A 15,805-nucleotide genomic window follows, 5' to 3' on the forward strand; every position below is an offset into this window, starting at 1 on the left:
GAAGTATTTGAAATGTGTACTACTTTAATGACCTAAATTCTCCACAATGTCTACCAAAAACAGACAAGTATATAAAAAAAATATTAAAAATATACATTTGTGGACACACGGAACTGTATATATGTATATGTATGATATAGATAAACACAAATGGCATTTGTCATATAAGCGATCTTATTGTGACCTTAGGGTGACCTCCTGAGTGTCAAAGGCTTTTAAATCAGTAAGGGGTCAAAAAGTGGAAAGAAGCAAATGCATTAGAAAAGACTGAAGTTTGAAAATAAATAAATAAATAAATAAATGTCAGGAATGAAAACAAGTTAGAACTACCATGGGACCAAACAAAACAATGAAGAGATTCCTACATCCACATTAGAACTAAGAGAAAGACAAAGTTTACTGCTAGTATTTATTTGAGAGAAATATAAACAGAATGGTGTACAGAAAGCTGATGTATTCAATGCTGTCTCACTTCACTCTCCTCCAAAAGAAAAAAAAATAAATTAATTGTTACCAGACTCGAAGGAAAATTAATTTTAACGTGGTGGCTGGCATAGGCAGAATTTGTAAAACATAGCTTTAAAAGTGTGCATAGATCAGATGTACTCAAATCCACAGGCTCAGATAAAACTCTCCCCAAAGTGCTTAAGGAGCTAACTAATACAATCCTGTAATCATTAGTCATTCTCTTTGAGAAACCAGTGAGCATTGAGAAAGTCCCAGGGTACTGAAGAAGGCCAAACATAGTATTTAGTCTTAAAAGGGAGGTGAAAGAAGAATCAGAAGTTAAAAATATCAATCTGGTTTCAACACATAGAAACAGTCTGTACTGTTTTTTATATCAATCATTTTGTAAGCTCCTGGCTGAAAATAAGATCTGAAACAAAGAGCCAACATAATCATGTCAATAACTGTTTCATTTCCATCTTTGTCAGAATGATAAAGATACTCTGGTGGACAATGTGAAATAGTATGTGATTTATTGTTTGACTTTTGACACTGCCTGTATAGGATATTCTCATAAGAAAATGAGGGACATGTTGTTCATATTAAAAGAAAATACTCCTTAAAAAAGCAGGGCCTTTTCTCAATTCTTCAGTAAAAAAAAAAGTTGGGGGGAGAGGGGGTTGGAGGCATTCAAATGAGAATTATGGGGCTGTTTCAGTGGTGTTTCATTCCATGCCACTAACTTAGGTAAGGTAATAAAAGTATGTGCACTTGAGTCACCCCAAAATAGAAGAAATAATAATATACTTCAGGTGAGGATCAGAATTCAAAATGATCGTTGCAGATTGGAGTGATAGCAAAAATCATTAGGAGACAATTCAGTCAAGAAAACTGAAAAGTACCATTTACAAGAAGGAAAAATCAAAAGTGTCATTGTAAGATAGAGACAAACTGGCTACAAACAGTCATATGGCAGGAAAAGTATCTGTAGGTCAAAGCTAGTCAGAGTCAAAGCTATGATACTGTATCATAATGATTCTCTGAGAAATGTTCTGTATAAAACTCAAGAAATTATTTCCCATAGTGCTGAGAAAGCTTCATCTGCAATACTATATACAATTTGGGAAACTGAACTGATGCAGACAGACTGGTCAGTCTAAAGCTGAGAAAGAAATTTAGAAGATATGATCTATGTTTTGCACAGGACTTTTAATTCTAAAGTAGAAGACCGTGTGGTGAACTTGATAATTGCCTTTTGTTCTGTTCTAAGCAAGATTTTGATCAAGGGTTTTCCATTTCTCTTGTGGCAAGGACAAAAGGACAATCTCTTTGATTATAAGAAAAAAGACATTGCTGGATACCAAAAAACTTTTCTAATACTGATAAGCACTGAAATTGTCAAACTAGGGGAAAATTTAAAATTTGCCTTCCTTGGAGATTTTTAACAGTGGGTTAAAGGATTTAGGAGGTAGATCCATAGATCTAAGAATGGCTGAAAAGGGTTATTCCAGAGTTCCCGCTTTCCCAGATTCCTAAGAGGGAGGACAGCATGATCAGTGAGATGGTTTTCCTGGACTGAGTGGGGAACTGTGTTCACATGGTCCTCAAGAGGCAGTGAGTGTGAGACACTGGAAACAAGCATCTTCTGTAAAACACAGAACAAACTTCCAGTAGTTTCTAACTCATGGAATCATAAACTAGGAGCAGTTTTCTCATGTTTAATACACTTGGGTAATTTTTTCTTCTCTGGATTTTGTGTGTGAACGTCCTTATAGTTTTCAGCTTATACAATATCCAGTGTGAATACATTTCAGAGAGTTGGTTGAAGAACCTCTTAATGATCTTTTTGAGCCTGCCACCTGGCAATTCCATTTAATGTCTCTCAGTTCCTCTCCTGAAAAAGACAACTAACTGTGTTTCCCTGTTCACCATCACAGTGCCACTCTCAGCCATTTCTGACATCTTCTTTCAGTCATTCCTTTTTAGCCTGAAAAGGTCAGTCATGTTGGATAAGTGTTTGTTAGGGATAGCCTAAATTATACTGAAACCTCTCATAGGAGAGAGGATTAGAATAGATTGTTGAAGTTTTTGAAGCCGTTTTTGACATCATCATGTAATGACCTTCCAGTTGCTGGTTCTTATATGCTCTCTTTACGGCAGTCCAAACAATCATTTAACTGGAATGTAAATAAGCTCTTTACTGGGATGTGATTAAGAAAAACAAAATGTTACACAACAGCAAACCGGTGTAAATGGCACATAAATGTCTGTATTTGAACCAGAAGTATAAAATATAACGGAAATTTAGATATTTTAGGACATTCATCCAAATTTCTCTTCTGTGGAAAACAGCCTGTTTGAGATATGATTTTATAATAAGATAGCAAAATATATATATATAATTTCAACAAGAGTTATAATTTTGATAGTTATAAAAAGCTCCCTTCTAATTTTTCCTTCAATACTAAAAAAAAATATATCTTATTCTTGCAAAATTCAGAACTTCAAAAGAATTTTATATTTCATCAAAAAAAAAATTTACAAAATGTTAAGTCCTTTAAATTGTCAGCTGTAAGCTGAATAGAAGCAAGGGATCAGTTTCATGTATAGTAATAACCTATTCAGCCTGCATTTCTGGCATGTGAATTTGCAATATTTGTTACATTATTTGTTAATTTGTTATGTATCTGAAGATGAATATTCTTAATTGCTTAATGAGATATATAACACAAGAATCTCTTTTTCTCCTTTTTCCATATTCTTTTACTGCTAAACTGCATCATTTACATACAGTAAACTTAATGCATTCTGACACGTGGTTATAATACCCTTTATTCAATTAAATGAATGGATTTTGAACAGATATTGGCCATAGTACAATAATCGTACTACTGTCTTTGTCTTAGAAAGAGTAAAAGATACTGGTGCATTAAAACACAAAGATGAACCAGAAAACACCTCTATTTATAGTTTGTCTTGAAAAGAATTGGTCTTAACTGACAAAATGTAGATATTGGCAATAGCATTTAGAGTTTCCCATTGGACTTAAAACACCCAACACAAAACACATTTTTCTCTTGGAAAAAAAAAAAAATCAATCATGGATTGATTGTCTAGAGGGTCTTTCACATGCTCTGTAAATCTTGTCATTCTGGAAAACATAATATTGTCTTGTTATAGCTCTTTGGTTGTTAGACATGGAGAGAGGTATAGAAGAGCCTGTTAGTGCTCCACAACCAAAACTGAGCTGTAGTTACTACTACTGGCTGTAGTTTTGCATATAAGCTTTGAAGTCTTAGGAGTATCTGTAGGCTAAGCTGTATTTAGAGAGAATGAAGATAAAATGGTTTGATCATCATGCAGGATATTGATGTGGTTAAGGCAGCTTTGCAGAGCAAGTTGTTCATGCTTCCACAGGGAAAAAATAAAATAAAATAAAATAAAATAAAATAAAATAAAATAAAATAAAATAAAATAAAATAAAATAAAATAAAATAAAATTAAATTAAATTAAATTAAATTAAATTAAATTAAATTAAAATAAAAAAGGAAATGTTCCCCAATGAACAGATTGTAAAATAGTCACAAAGTAAAGCTTTGCTTCTTACAAAGCAAAGCTTACTTTCTCTACATTAAAAAAATAATAATAATTATTATTATTATTATTATTATGTTAAAATAGCCTTTAAAAAGTTTATAGTTCCTCTGTGCTCCAAGAAGTACAATATCACAACTGCTCGCAGTTACTCTTGAGCAGGTCTAAACTGGTACTGTAATGAGGCTGATAAGTCACTTATTTGTTCAATTCACTACATGTTTTATTGTGCATATGTGAGAGACATCATAAAGCTTACATACAGGCATTAAACTGTGTTAAACTGATAGACTGAATCTGTGTTTACTAGGCTTATCTTTTTATACATTTTCTTGATAAGCTCTTAATAAAAAATACTCATTTAAAAAAAAACTTGAAAAATAATCATGGCTAAGCACCTCATACTCATTAGATATTTAGTTAACATACTTATCTGTTAACGTATCAGATGATAATAAAAGTTATTTTACAAAAAACCTACAATAAGAATTATTTTTAAAGCTCTGTTAGGAAAATGTCTGCAACACTTTTAATTCCCCTCATTACTTTCATTATTTAAATTATACATATAAATGTTTGTTTTTATTGGAAAACTATATTCCTGTAAAATGAGAATCAAATTTTAAACACTTTCTGCATCTTCTCTCTCATTATTACTCCTTTAAGAAATTCAGCCTACTTTACATTTATGTTTTCATTTAAGAAACTTTGTTCTCATTTATTTTGTTTGAAATCTCAACTTTGAAACAATGCAAATGAGATCAGAATGTGACCCAGTGAAAATGCTATGCCATCAAAGGATTCACATTTCATGCTGTGTTATGTAGCTTTCCAAAAGTGACATCTGGCTTCTTGGCAGGTTCCTGAGGCAGCTGTGCTGGTGGCTCAGAAACTGCTGATGGGTCTGCCATATGCAGTACCTGCAGTTTGGCTGCTTCAGGCTTGCTCCAATTCATTGCCCTACTGAATAAAATTTGCTTTGAATTATCTTCTATCTGAAGGTACTGGCATACTATTCCTCTTTTTTTTTTTTTTTTTTAATCAGTGATTTGGTCAGAAAATAGGAGGGTTCCAAGTTCTGCTACATTGGCTTAGCTAGAGAAAACAACCCTTTGATCTAAGAATATCCCTACACTGCCAGGTGCTGTTAAACTGATCTCAAGAACCTGACCAACAGGACTGCACAACTCGCCTACTACTGTTGACTATCCAGACTAATGTGTTTCTCTCTAATCTGATTCTATATAGCTCTGGAGAGGCCCAGAACCATCCTTTTATTTATTTTTTTTTTATTTTATTTTTTTCCCTAAGATAGAATTCCATGTATCTATTCTATCATTTTATGAAATTTTGAAAATAATTAAATGTCAATAACACTGAAAGTATTTATAAACATGAGTTGCATTCAGGGAATATTTGACTGTTTGGAATGTTAATAAGATGAAAAATGGGACAAAAGTTACAAAGACTAAGAGGCATGAGATGACAGAGAGAGTTATGTGTTCCTTAACAGAATGATTTACTCAGACTGTTTTTCCACTGGGAACACACAATGGAACTAAACAGGTACAAGTCTATGGGACCCAATGACATGCTTCCCAGGGTCTGAGGGCTGATGGAGTTGCCAAGCCACTCTCCATCTCTGGAGATGAAGTCATGAAAAGTCATGGCAGTTAAGCAAAGTCACCGGTGACTGAAGATAGGGAAATATCACTAAGATGATCAGAGGGATGAAGCACCTCTCCTACAAAGATAGGCTGAGAGAGCTGGGACTGTTCAGCCTACAGAAGAGAAGGCTCCAGGGTACAACCCTGCAGAGAAAGACTTGGAGGTTCCATTCAACAAAAATTTCAAAATGAGCCAGCAATGTGCACAAGACAGACATCAAGAACAATGAGGCTGAAAGGACACAGCCTCAAAAGGCATATACACAGATACACACAACCTGAGAAACAACAGATATATTTATTGTCTCCAAACTGCACCATTGTTGCAGTAATTGAGCTGTGGTGGGACATCTTGCATGGCTGAACTGCTGTGATGGATTATTTAAGCTACAGATATCTGGATTTTAAAGATCTTTTAGAGCAGCCTCCTGTATTTACAACTACTGTCCATATATGTGTTTGTTTAACATATGTCCATTCTAACATGTTAAAAAGGGAAACATTCAGATTGGATGTAGGTAGAAACTCTCTCCCCATGAGGACATTCAGGCAGTGGAATAGGATGCCTGGAGAGGTTCTACAGTCTCTATCCTTTGAGATTGCAGAGACCTAACTGCATGAAACTCCGAGCAACTTGGTAACTAGCCTTGTTTTGAGCAGAATGATGGACGTGAGACCACCTGAGGACCCTTCCAGCCTGAATTAACTAGTGATCTTGTTATTCTGTAGAGACCATCAAAATACAAGGAGCCACTCAAAACGACTGTGTAGAAAAGCAAAACTGGATCAGCAAGACTTCAGTGAATTGGAAAGGAGCAATACTTCTTTATTGTTTTGTTTGTTTGTTTGTTTGGTTTTTAACTTCTCTCACTTTTCAAACCTGAGTTTTCTCTTTAAAATGTTTTTATTTGTTTGTTTGGCTGTTTTTATTTGTTTTGTTTGCTTGGTTCATTGGTTGTCTTTTTTGTTTCTTTGTTTATGTTCATGTTTCAATAAAATTTATCATTAAAGACTGAACACCCTTTTGATGGTTTCGGTGTGATCATTTCAAGAAATCACAGATAGAAACACCTAAAAGAATTTAATGTCACTGGGCTCTACCATATCCTAACAGAGGTATAATGAATTACCTATAATATTTTTCTGTCCTGTGCATTCATAAGGGTCAACTAGAGTGGGTTTTTTGTCCTCCTTTCTGCTCCTGCAATTGTGCTAGGGAATTATTACCAATAAAATATTCCTTTAGAAAACAGCTAAAACGCCTAAGCCAGGAGTATAGTTAGAGGAGAGAACATATTTTTTTCCTGAAACTAAGAGAAAAGCAGTTTTCTTGTAGTGTTACTGCTTCGATACACATGTCCATTACCTTACAAGTCTTGCCAGGAATTAAACTATGCATCAGAGCTTATTTTCTTTGACACACCTAAGCAGACCATTTGCCTTACCTTTTACTTTTGGTGCAAGGTCCTCTTAATATTTAAATTAACTTTTTTCTGTCTGAAGCCACATATTGTAATTTGCTTGTTTTTTTTTTTTTTTTTTTGTTGTTGTTGTTTATATATATATATATATATAATTCAGCTTTCTTTTATCACAATACCAGAGATGAAGAGAAGTTTAATACCTGTATCCATGGGACTATAAAATCTGCCTGATTGCTTGTGATTGCAGGGGAAATGGACTTGATGAGTCTGACAGCACCTGGCACCATTGCACTCTATGTTTGTGCTTCTTCACCTCAATGACAAATACACTGCTTGAATGCCTATAACATGGCTTTCTTCCTTAAGTCTAGGCAGCCTTATAGAGCAGGGGACAATACTCTCAGCTGGATGAGGTAATAATATATCTTATTTACCTACAAAACTCACAATTTTATTCTATGCTACTTGGAGTTAAAATACAACTTGTGGTGTAGGTAAAACATATATATTTTAAATATGTGTAGGTAAAATACACTGTGGATAAACTTTCATACGACCACCTTTCCTGTACTCCGCTCGCTCCAATGTCAGTATTCAACATCTGAATATGCTATGCTTTTATCTAACACTCTGGAAAATTATGAGACAATATATTATTTTAAATTATTTAGTAGTAATAACGGCTATAAAAATAAATAAATAAGTATATATACTCATTTTTAATATGCAGTATATGTGAATAGTTTTTCCCCTGTTTTAAACTGACTCCTGGTCAAGATAATGGATTTAGGGTTTTTTTTGGAGTTACTTTATATAAACTAAGTCATGTAACTAAGCATCTAGTCTAAGCTAGTCTAAAAGACTCGATTGACAACAACTTAATAGCAGGAGATAGAAAGAAGATGAATAGCATAGTATAGCATAGCAGAATAGAATATCCTGAGTTTGACCCACAATGATCAAGTCCAGTTCCTGGCTCCATGCAAGACCACCCAAAAATATCCAGACCCTATGTCTGAGAGCACTGTACGAACACTTCCTGAACCGCAGCAGGCTTGGTGCTGTGACCACTGCCCTGGGGAGCCTGTCCCAGCGCCCGTGCAGAACCTTTCCCTAACAGCCAGCCTGACCCTCCGTGCCGTTCCCTCGGGTCCTGTCGCTGTCCTCAGAGAGCAGAGCTCAGTGCCTTGCGCTCAGCTCCCCTCCTGAGGAAGCTGCAGGCTGCCATGAGGCCTCCCCTCAGCCTGCTTTGCTCTGGGCTGAACAAACTAAGGGACCTCAGCCGCTCCTCATATGTTTTGCCCTCCACACCCTTCACCATCTTTGTAGCCGTCCTTTGGACACACACAAATAAATTTATATCCTTCTTATATCGTGGTGATTGTTAATTAATCTATTTATTTATTTATTATTCTATAATGCATAATATATACAATAAGTGACAAATATATTACGTTTTATATATTACTTACCTTACATTGTACATGATATGTTGTACTGGGTCTGGCTGGAATGTTAACTTTCCCAGCAGCAGCCCATACAGTGCCGTACTCTGTACTTGTAGCTGGAACAGCAGTGTTATCACACCAGTGTTGTGTCTACTGCTGAGCAGCAGTGGCACAGCATTGGGCCTTTCTCTAACCCTCCTAGGGGGTGGGCAAAAAGTGAGGAGAGAAACATCACCAGGGCAGCTGACCTAAACCGATCAAAGGGATATTCCATACCATGTGATGTCACACTCAGCAATAAAAGGTGGAAACAGGAAGAAGAGGGGAGGGGTGGGCTCTCATTGTGAAAACGTCGGTCCTCCTCTCAAACACCGGCTACGTGCGTTGAGGCCCTGCTTCAAGGACGTGGTCAATCATCGCTCATTTGTGGGAAGTAGAGAGTAATTTCCTCTGCACTTCCATATAGCCTTCATTTATTTTGTTTGTTTTCCTCCCTTCTTTTTATTTTTCCCTTTCCCTCTCCCTTTTCCCCTTCCCCTTTTTATTTCCCTTTAGTTAAATTGTTTAGTTCATAATAATCTTTATTTAATTATTATTATTATTTCCCTTTAATTAAATTATCCTTATCTCAACCCGTGAGTTGTTCTTTGCTTTACTTCCCCTCCTCATCTAAAAGAGGGGGAGTGAGAGAGCGGTTGTGGGGTTTAGCTGCCCAGCACGGTAAAACCACCACATATGTATACATAGTTGTATGCATACATGTCTGGTTATATGGAAATAGGGACTGGAAGAGACAGAATGACCCCTAGAACTCCCTCACAACTACCTGTCTGCAGAGGAGACAGCTTGCCTCCTTGAGGAGACTGCCTAACTGGTCATTGTCTCATTGATTGTAGAGGAAGCCTATATGTCTAACTTGTACATAACTAAAATAAGGCAAGTTGAATCCTACCATTATTTTCCACTTATTCACATAGAGCATTTGTTTCCTAGGAGGGCTGACTTCAGAATCTAAATTCATACTTCTGATGCAAATGATTTACCCCTAACCTGGTGCCAACATAGAGGCACTATTGATTATCTCAGTGTGAAATATAACATATTATGGATATACAGACCTGTCCTTTCTTTAAATGATGTATTTCTAGTTTGCAAGGAACATCTTAGAAGCAAATATGACAGATGGCAGCAAAAGCAAGTAGCCATGCTAAACCTGAAGTCTCATTATTTTTAAACAACTCTAGCAACTCCAAACTGTGGAGTTGTTTTCAAGAAGCTCTTGCAATACAAGAGAAAAACAATTCTTTAAGACTGAAGAATAGGATTCTTTCTTAGCTAAGAACTTTGGCTTTGTTACTGAGGTTTTTTTAGTTTTCATTCTGAGGAAGCCACATCCTCAGCAAGGACAACTCTCTGCCAACATTTATGCTGATCTAAACTGTCTGATGATCTTTCTGGATGCTAGTAAGTGCAGCGTGTTTCAGGACAAGTTTTCTGTCACAGTAAACAACAAGCCTTTTGGCCCAGAAAATTATTGCCAAAATTTAAATTTTTTTATTGACAGTTGTGACACTGCAGTTCATTTCAGCAAGTTATGACATTTCTTGCATAGAGAGTATTCTCCTCAAAGAAACTAACAGTTGGTGGGTAACAAGCATAAAGCCAAGACATGAAGTAGTGTGAATAGTAATCTGATAGAGTCTGATATTATACATCATAAATCACACCCAAAGCTGTTACAGTCACAGGTTATCTTAGACTTTTTGCTGTCTGGGTTTCATAATTAAGAGGTAGTGATTCTTCAAGTAAGGCTTTGTCTTCCCTAAGACTACTTTAAATGAGGAAATGAGATAGGCTCAATGTACAGGAAATAATCAAAAGCTAATGACACATTAGATCAAATGTTGTTTCATGTTTCATTTTCTATGAATGGATATAGTGACAGGTCCACAGAGTCAGTGATACCATGAAAATGATTAATTTCTGTAGCTTCCAATAACTTCCAATAAATGAATATTCCAACAAATAGAAACATAAACATCAAAGAATTATTATTTATGTCTTCAACTGTGAAAAAAAAGACAAGCAAAAACAGTTATCTGAGTGCCAGAAATATATATATATAATAGTTACAGTGTGCATACCCACCTCCACGTTTAATACACATGTACTTTCAGATAGCAGTAAAATCTCTTTTTTTAATAAAGATGCACATAATTACATTGAGAGCTTTCAAGCTATTGTAATAACAATCTACAAGCCAAGCTCTATCTGAAATATAGTAATGACAGTTACCTGTAGCTTGATATATGGCTCTTTAATACAAGACTAGTTATAGTATCTTCAAATAATCTGAACTTTAACAAGTATTCTCACCTAAATTGCCTTGTCATTGAAAAAAAAAAAAAAATCAAACTGCTAATTTCAACAAGGACACATAGAAGCATAGAATCATTTAGGTTAGAAAATACTTCTAAGATCATCAATTCCAACAATTAACCTAGTTCTGCCAAGTCTACCACTAATGTATATCCCTAAGCACTACATATACACAGCTGTTAAATACCTCCAGCAATGGTGGCTCAACAACTACTCTGGGCAGCCTGTTCCAACCTCCCTTGAAACACGTTCAATTAAGAAACTTTTACTAATATGCAACCTAAACCTCCCCCGGTACAACTTGAGGCCATTTCCTCTTGCCCTATCACTTTTTGCTGTGGAGAAGAAACCAACTCCCAACCCACTGCAACCACCTTTGAGGTAGTTGTAGAGACTGATAAGGTCTCCCCTGAGCCTCTTCTCCAGTTGTTTCAGTTCCCTCAGCCACTCCTCATAAAACTTTTCTTTACACCCTTCACCAGCTTCATAGCCCTTCTTTGGACATTCTCCAGCACCTCAATGTCCTTCTTGTAGTGAGGGACCCAAAACTGAACACAGTATTCCAGGTACAGACTCCAAATACAGAGAGACAATCAATTCCCTAGTCCTGCTGGCCAGGCTATTTCTGATACAGGATGCTGTTGGCCTTCTTGGCCACCTGAGCACACTGCTGGCTCCTATTCAGCCAACTGTTGACCAGTACTCCTGGGTTCTTTTCCACCAGGCAGCTTTTCAGAAACTCTTCCCTCAGCCTGTAGCGTTGCTTGGGGTCGTTGTGCCCCAAGTGCAGGACCCGGCACTTAGCTTGTTGAACCTCATATATTTCATCTCTGCCACTCCTTCATGATCACTCTCTGCCCCTGCTCCCCATGGGGTCCCTCCCATGGGATGCCATCCTTCCCAAACTGAAATGCAGGGGCTGCCCACAGGAAGCAGCTCTTCAAGAACTGCTCCCACATGGCTCCATACCACGGGGTCCATCCCCCACGAGCAAACTGCTCCAGCACAGGTCCCCAAAGTGTGGCAGCTCCCCCCAGACCCCTTGCTGCTGTGTGGGCTTGTCTCTACAGGCTGCAGCTCCGGCCCGGGCCCTGCTCCAGCGGGGGCTCTCCATGGGCCGCAGCCTCCTCCAGGCCACATCCACCTGCTCCACTGGGGGCTCCTCCACCCATGGGGGGGCTGCAGCGTGGAGATCTGCTCCATGTGGGACCCATGGGCTGCAGGGGGACAGCCTGCTCCACCAGAGGCCTCTGCACAGGCTGCAGGGAACTTTTTGCTGTGTGCCTGGAGCTCCTCCTGCCCTCTGCTGCACTGACCTTGGGGGCTGGAGGGCTGGTTCTCACTCCTCTCTCTACCAGTTGCAGTTGTGCAGCAGATTTTGTTTGTTTGTTTGTTTTCCCGTTTCTTAAATCTCCCAGAATCCCAACCAGCATCTCTAACTGGCTGCTCTGTCCAGCAGCAGATCCCTTTTGAAGCTGTCAAGAACTCTGTCTGATAAGACCTCGGGCTGATCCTGGGCTCTGCTCACAGAGGCCACCACTGCAGCTTCCCTGCTAGCAAAACCTTGCCAAGAAAGCCTGGTACAGTACCCAATAGTACACAGCAATTTCCAAGTGTATAGTTAGCAGATATAAGCATTTAATATGCAGCTGGGCTCCTAGTATGTGTAGATCTGGTTTTTCATTAGAAATATAATCTTAAATTGTTGCTGGAAGAGATTTCCTAAATTCTCCAATAATCAAGCAAAAACTTAAGTCAGCTTCAGAAAGAAGAAACTTTCTCATTGTTGCAATATCAAGCCTATTACAGTTGTTAACATTTTCCAATGAGTTTTCCTGTGCTTGTATGAGATTTAAAAACACACTTTAAAAACATATATATACTAATTATTTTTCTCCACATGCACTTAAAGCAACTATTTTTGCATTGTCTTTATTAATAACCAGAAATGTTTAAGTGGTTTAACTTCCAATATGCAAATGAAAATACAGATACCTAAGACAGTCATTTTGGATTTATCGTTGTATATGTAAGTACATTTCAAATAACAATAAAATTAGAAAAATGTTAAGAGTTTTTAATAAAATACACCTCCTTTTAGAGAGTGTTCTACTTTCCCCTCAGGGAAAGTTTTAAAAAATCCCCTAAAATATTTTATTTGTTTCAGTGTAGTTAGACATTGCAAAATATAATTAAAATTCATTTACCTTATTATGGCATAAGCATGCTTTGGATTCATACTTTGAGGAAAGTTAAAGGAGATGGAGGGAAAAAGTCTACCTTCCTTAAGTTATTTATGCAGATATTTAAGATTTAGTCTTAAGTCTATACTTACCTTAAACACATTCTCAAATTCTGAACTAAATAAATGGTGACATTACCTTATTCTTCCACATCCATTTCTGTCAAAAATGTGTTTGATTGTTACACGCTTTTTTGTACAGCTAAACCCAACGATTGTCCTAAATTGTATCTTGTTAGACTCTTTCTACTTGGCTGCCTTTGTGCTGTACAGGAGGATGTTTTGCTCCACCGGGGGCTCCTCCACAGGCTGCAGCATGGAGTTCTGCTCCATGTGGGACCCATGGGCGGCAGGGGGACAGCCTACTCCACCACGGGCATCTCCACAGGCCACACGGGAACTTTTGCTGCATGCCTGGAGCACCTCCTGCCCTCCTTCTTCACTCACCCTTGGGGGCTGCAGGGCTGCTTCTCACTCCTTGCTCTCCCAGCTTCTGTTGTGCAGCAGGTTTTGTTGTTGTTGTTTGTTTGTTTGTTTTTCCTTTTCTTAAATATGCTCGCAAAAAGGTGCAGACATTGCTTGTTGGCTCAGCTCTGACAAGTGGAGGGTCTATTTGGAGCCACCTGGAGCTGGCTGTGATCTGACATGGGGCAGCTGCTGGGCTCTGCTCATAGAGGCCACTCCAGCAGCATCCCTGCTACCAAAACCTTGCCATGTAAACCTAATACGGCATCCATGGACCTGGGACCACAGAGAAGCACAGAAATTAATCCCCCGTTTTTACAGCCAGAGCAATCACTATAGATGTACCCACTGAGTTAACCATGTAATTGAAGTGCTCAGTGCTTTTCTTTTTACTGTACTGTAGTGAAGTGTAAATATTAATGGTCTATTAATTTATTGTTACACTTTCAAATAAAGTTAAGTGAATAACTTAACATTATGGTCTTTGTCTTAATAATTAGCATTGACTTATTTTTAACATTTCCTTTTTCTTTCTTTCTTGGAGCAATTCGAGATCTACAAAATGAAAAATAAATTTTTTGAATTAGTCATCAGTAGTTCACATATCATTCTTCCAGAATAGTCACTATATAATAATCGCACTAAATATGTTAACAGAGAGACTGTTTAAACATTTCAAGGTGGAAAATAAGGGCAAAGATGTACAGCCTCACAACACTTTGCAGAGGTTCAACAAAAAAAAAATCCAGCACAGTTTTAAAAAAATATACTAAAGCACACAAATACTGGCAAAGAAAAAAAATATATATATCCTTTTCCCATTCAAATGAGAAAGTAGAAATTGCTATGCACACTAAGGCAAACAAAACACTAAAGCATGACAAAAATGCTTTGAGAAGCAACTAAAAGCAAAAGATTACCCAATACACTTTTAAAATAAAGTATGCTTTTAAAACAAAATGACTGAAGGGTAAAAGGAGATCCTGAGTAAAGGTCATTTCATATCTGCCTCATTTTTAACTGAGCATTTGTGTATACCAAACAAAATCAGATTAGTGGACCTCTAGCCAGGCCCATTGTAGTTTTTGAATCTTAGGTTAGACCATTATGTGGTAAAGTCCTCAAAACCTCCTGAAGGGGAAAGGGAAAGATGATGATCAGGGTGAGAAACAGCCAAATCAAAAGCTCTACAACTCAGCATCGGGTTGAGCACCCAGCAAACTAAAACACCCTAACTCAGAAAAGTATCACTAGTACTATAGAATCTTAATAACTGTACTGAGAACACAACAAATTGTGTTTATAGCACACTAGAGCCAACAAAACATTTTCTGGAATTCCTGTGTTGGGAACTAGCCTTTATCATCATACAGTCGTTAGATCGATTTCCAAGAAATCACTTCTTGCTTAAGAAATCAGTTTGTGTCCATTACCATAAAAAACAATGCTTCAGTTCCTAGAATATGCTCATTTTGACTGAGTAGCTGAATGGCTCAGAGGGTTTTGAACACCTAATTGAAAGAATATTTCATACAAATTCCCTGTGTTACAATAATTTCTCCTGCTAGCTACCTAGTACTCCAAAGCAAATGCTGTTTTTACAGATGTGCAGAGCTGGCAAAAAATGGTATTGACATGTTTTAAAAAATATTTAACTACGGCCTCTTTCAAGACTTCTCTTAATTATTTTTATTTATTTATTTATTTATTTTCCATATAAAATGTCTTTAAATAATCTAATTAAACATAACTTTTTTTGTTGTTGTTTTGTTTTTCTGATGAAGCACATTTTTGCGTAAGAACTCTGTTTTTTTGAACCATTACAGTTTTACACCTTTTAGAATCGTTCCACACAGTTGTTAAGGTAATCAATTTATTTTTTAGGGAAACAGTGAGTGTAGTACAGTCTGGGCATTATATACATTAAATTGATAAAATGTCTTTATGTTGCAGAAGTAACACAAGGTCTTTTGGTCCAGTTCTCATTGGAACTGTTATCAAACTGTGTCCAACTTTGTTCCTTTAAGCATAAGTGTATTTTTCAGATTTATTTTAGCCTCTTTGTGCTCAAATATTTCAAATATTTACATGCATGAATGTAAATATTCATTTAATCTCTGAAGCTATTACTTATTTAA

The 15,805-nt window shown here is 37.0% G+C and overlaps 1 long non-coding RNA gene across 1 annotated transcript in view; it reads right to left on the minus strand.

Annotated features, from left to right (window-relative positions):
- The window catches only part of LOC311429848, a 60,942-nt gene extending 52,137 nt beyond the window's left edge, over positions 1-8,805 (minus strand). The window contains exon 1 of the long non-coding RNA XR_014688408.1: positions 8,606-8,805. This is a non-coding gene — a long non-coding RNA (uncharacterized lncRNA). The remainder of the gene's footprint in view (positions 1-8,605) is intronic.
- Between the last annotated feature and the right edge of the window lie 7,000 nt (positions 8,806-15,805).

This window comes from Aythya ferina (assembly GCF_964211825.1).
Source record: "Aythya ferina genome assembly, chromosome: 1".
NCBI lineage: Eukaryota > Metazoa > Chordata > Aves > Anseriformes > Anatidae > Aythya > Aythya ferina.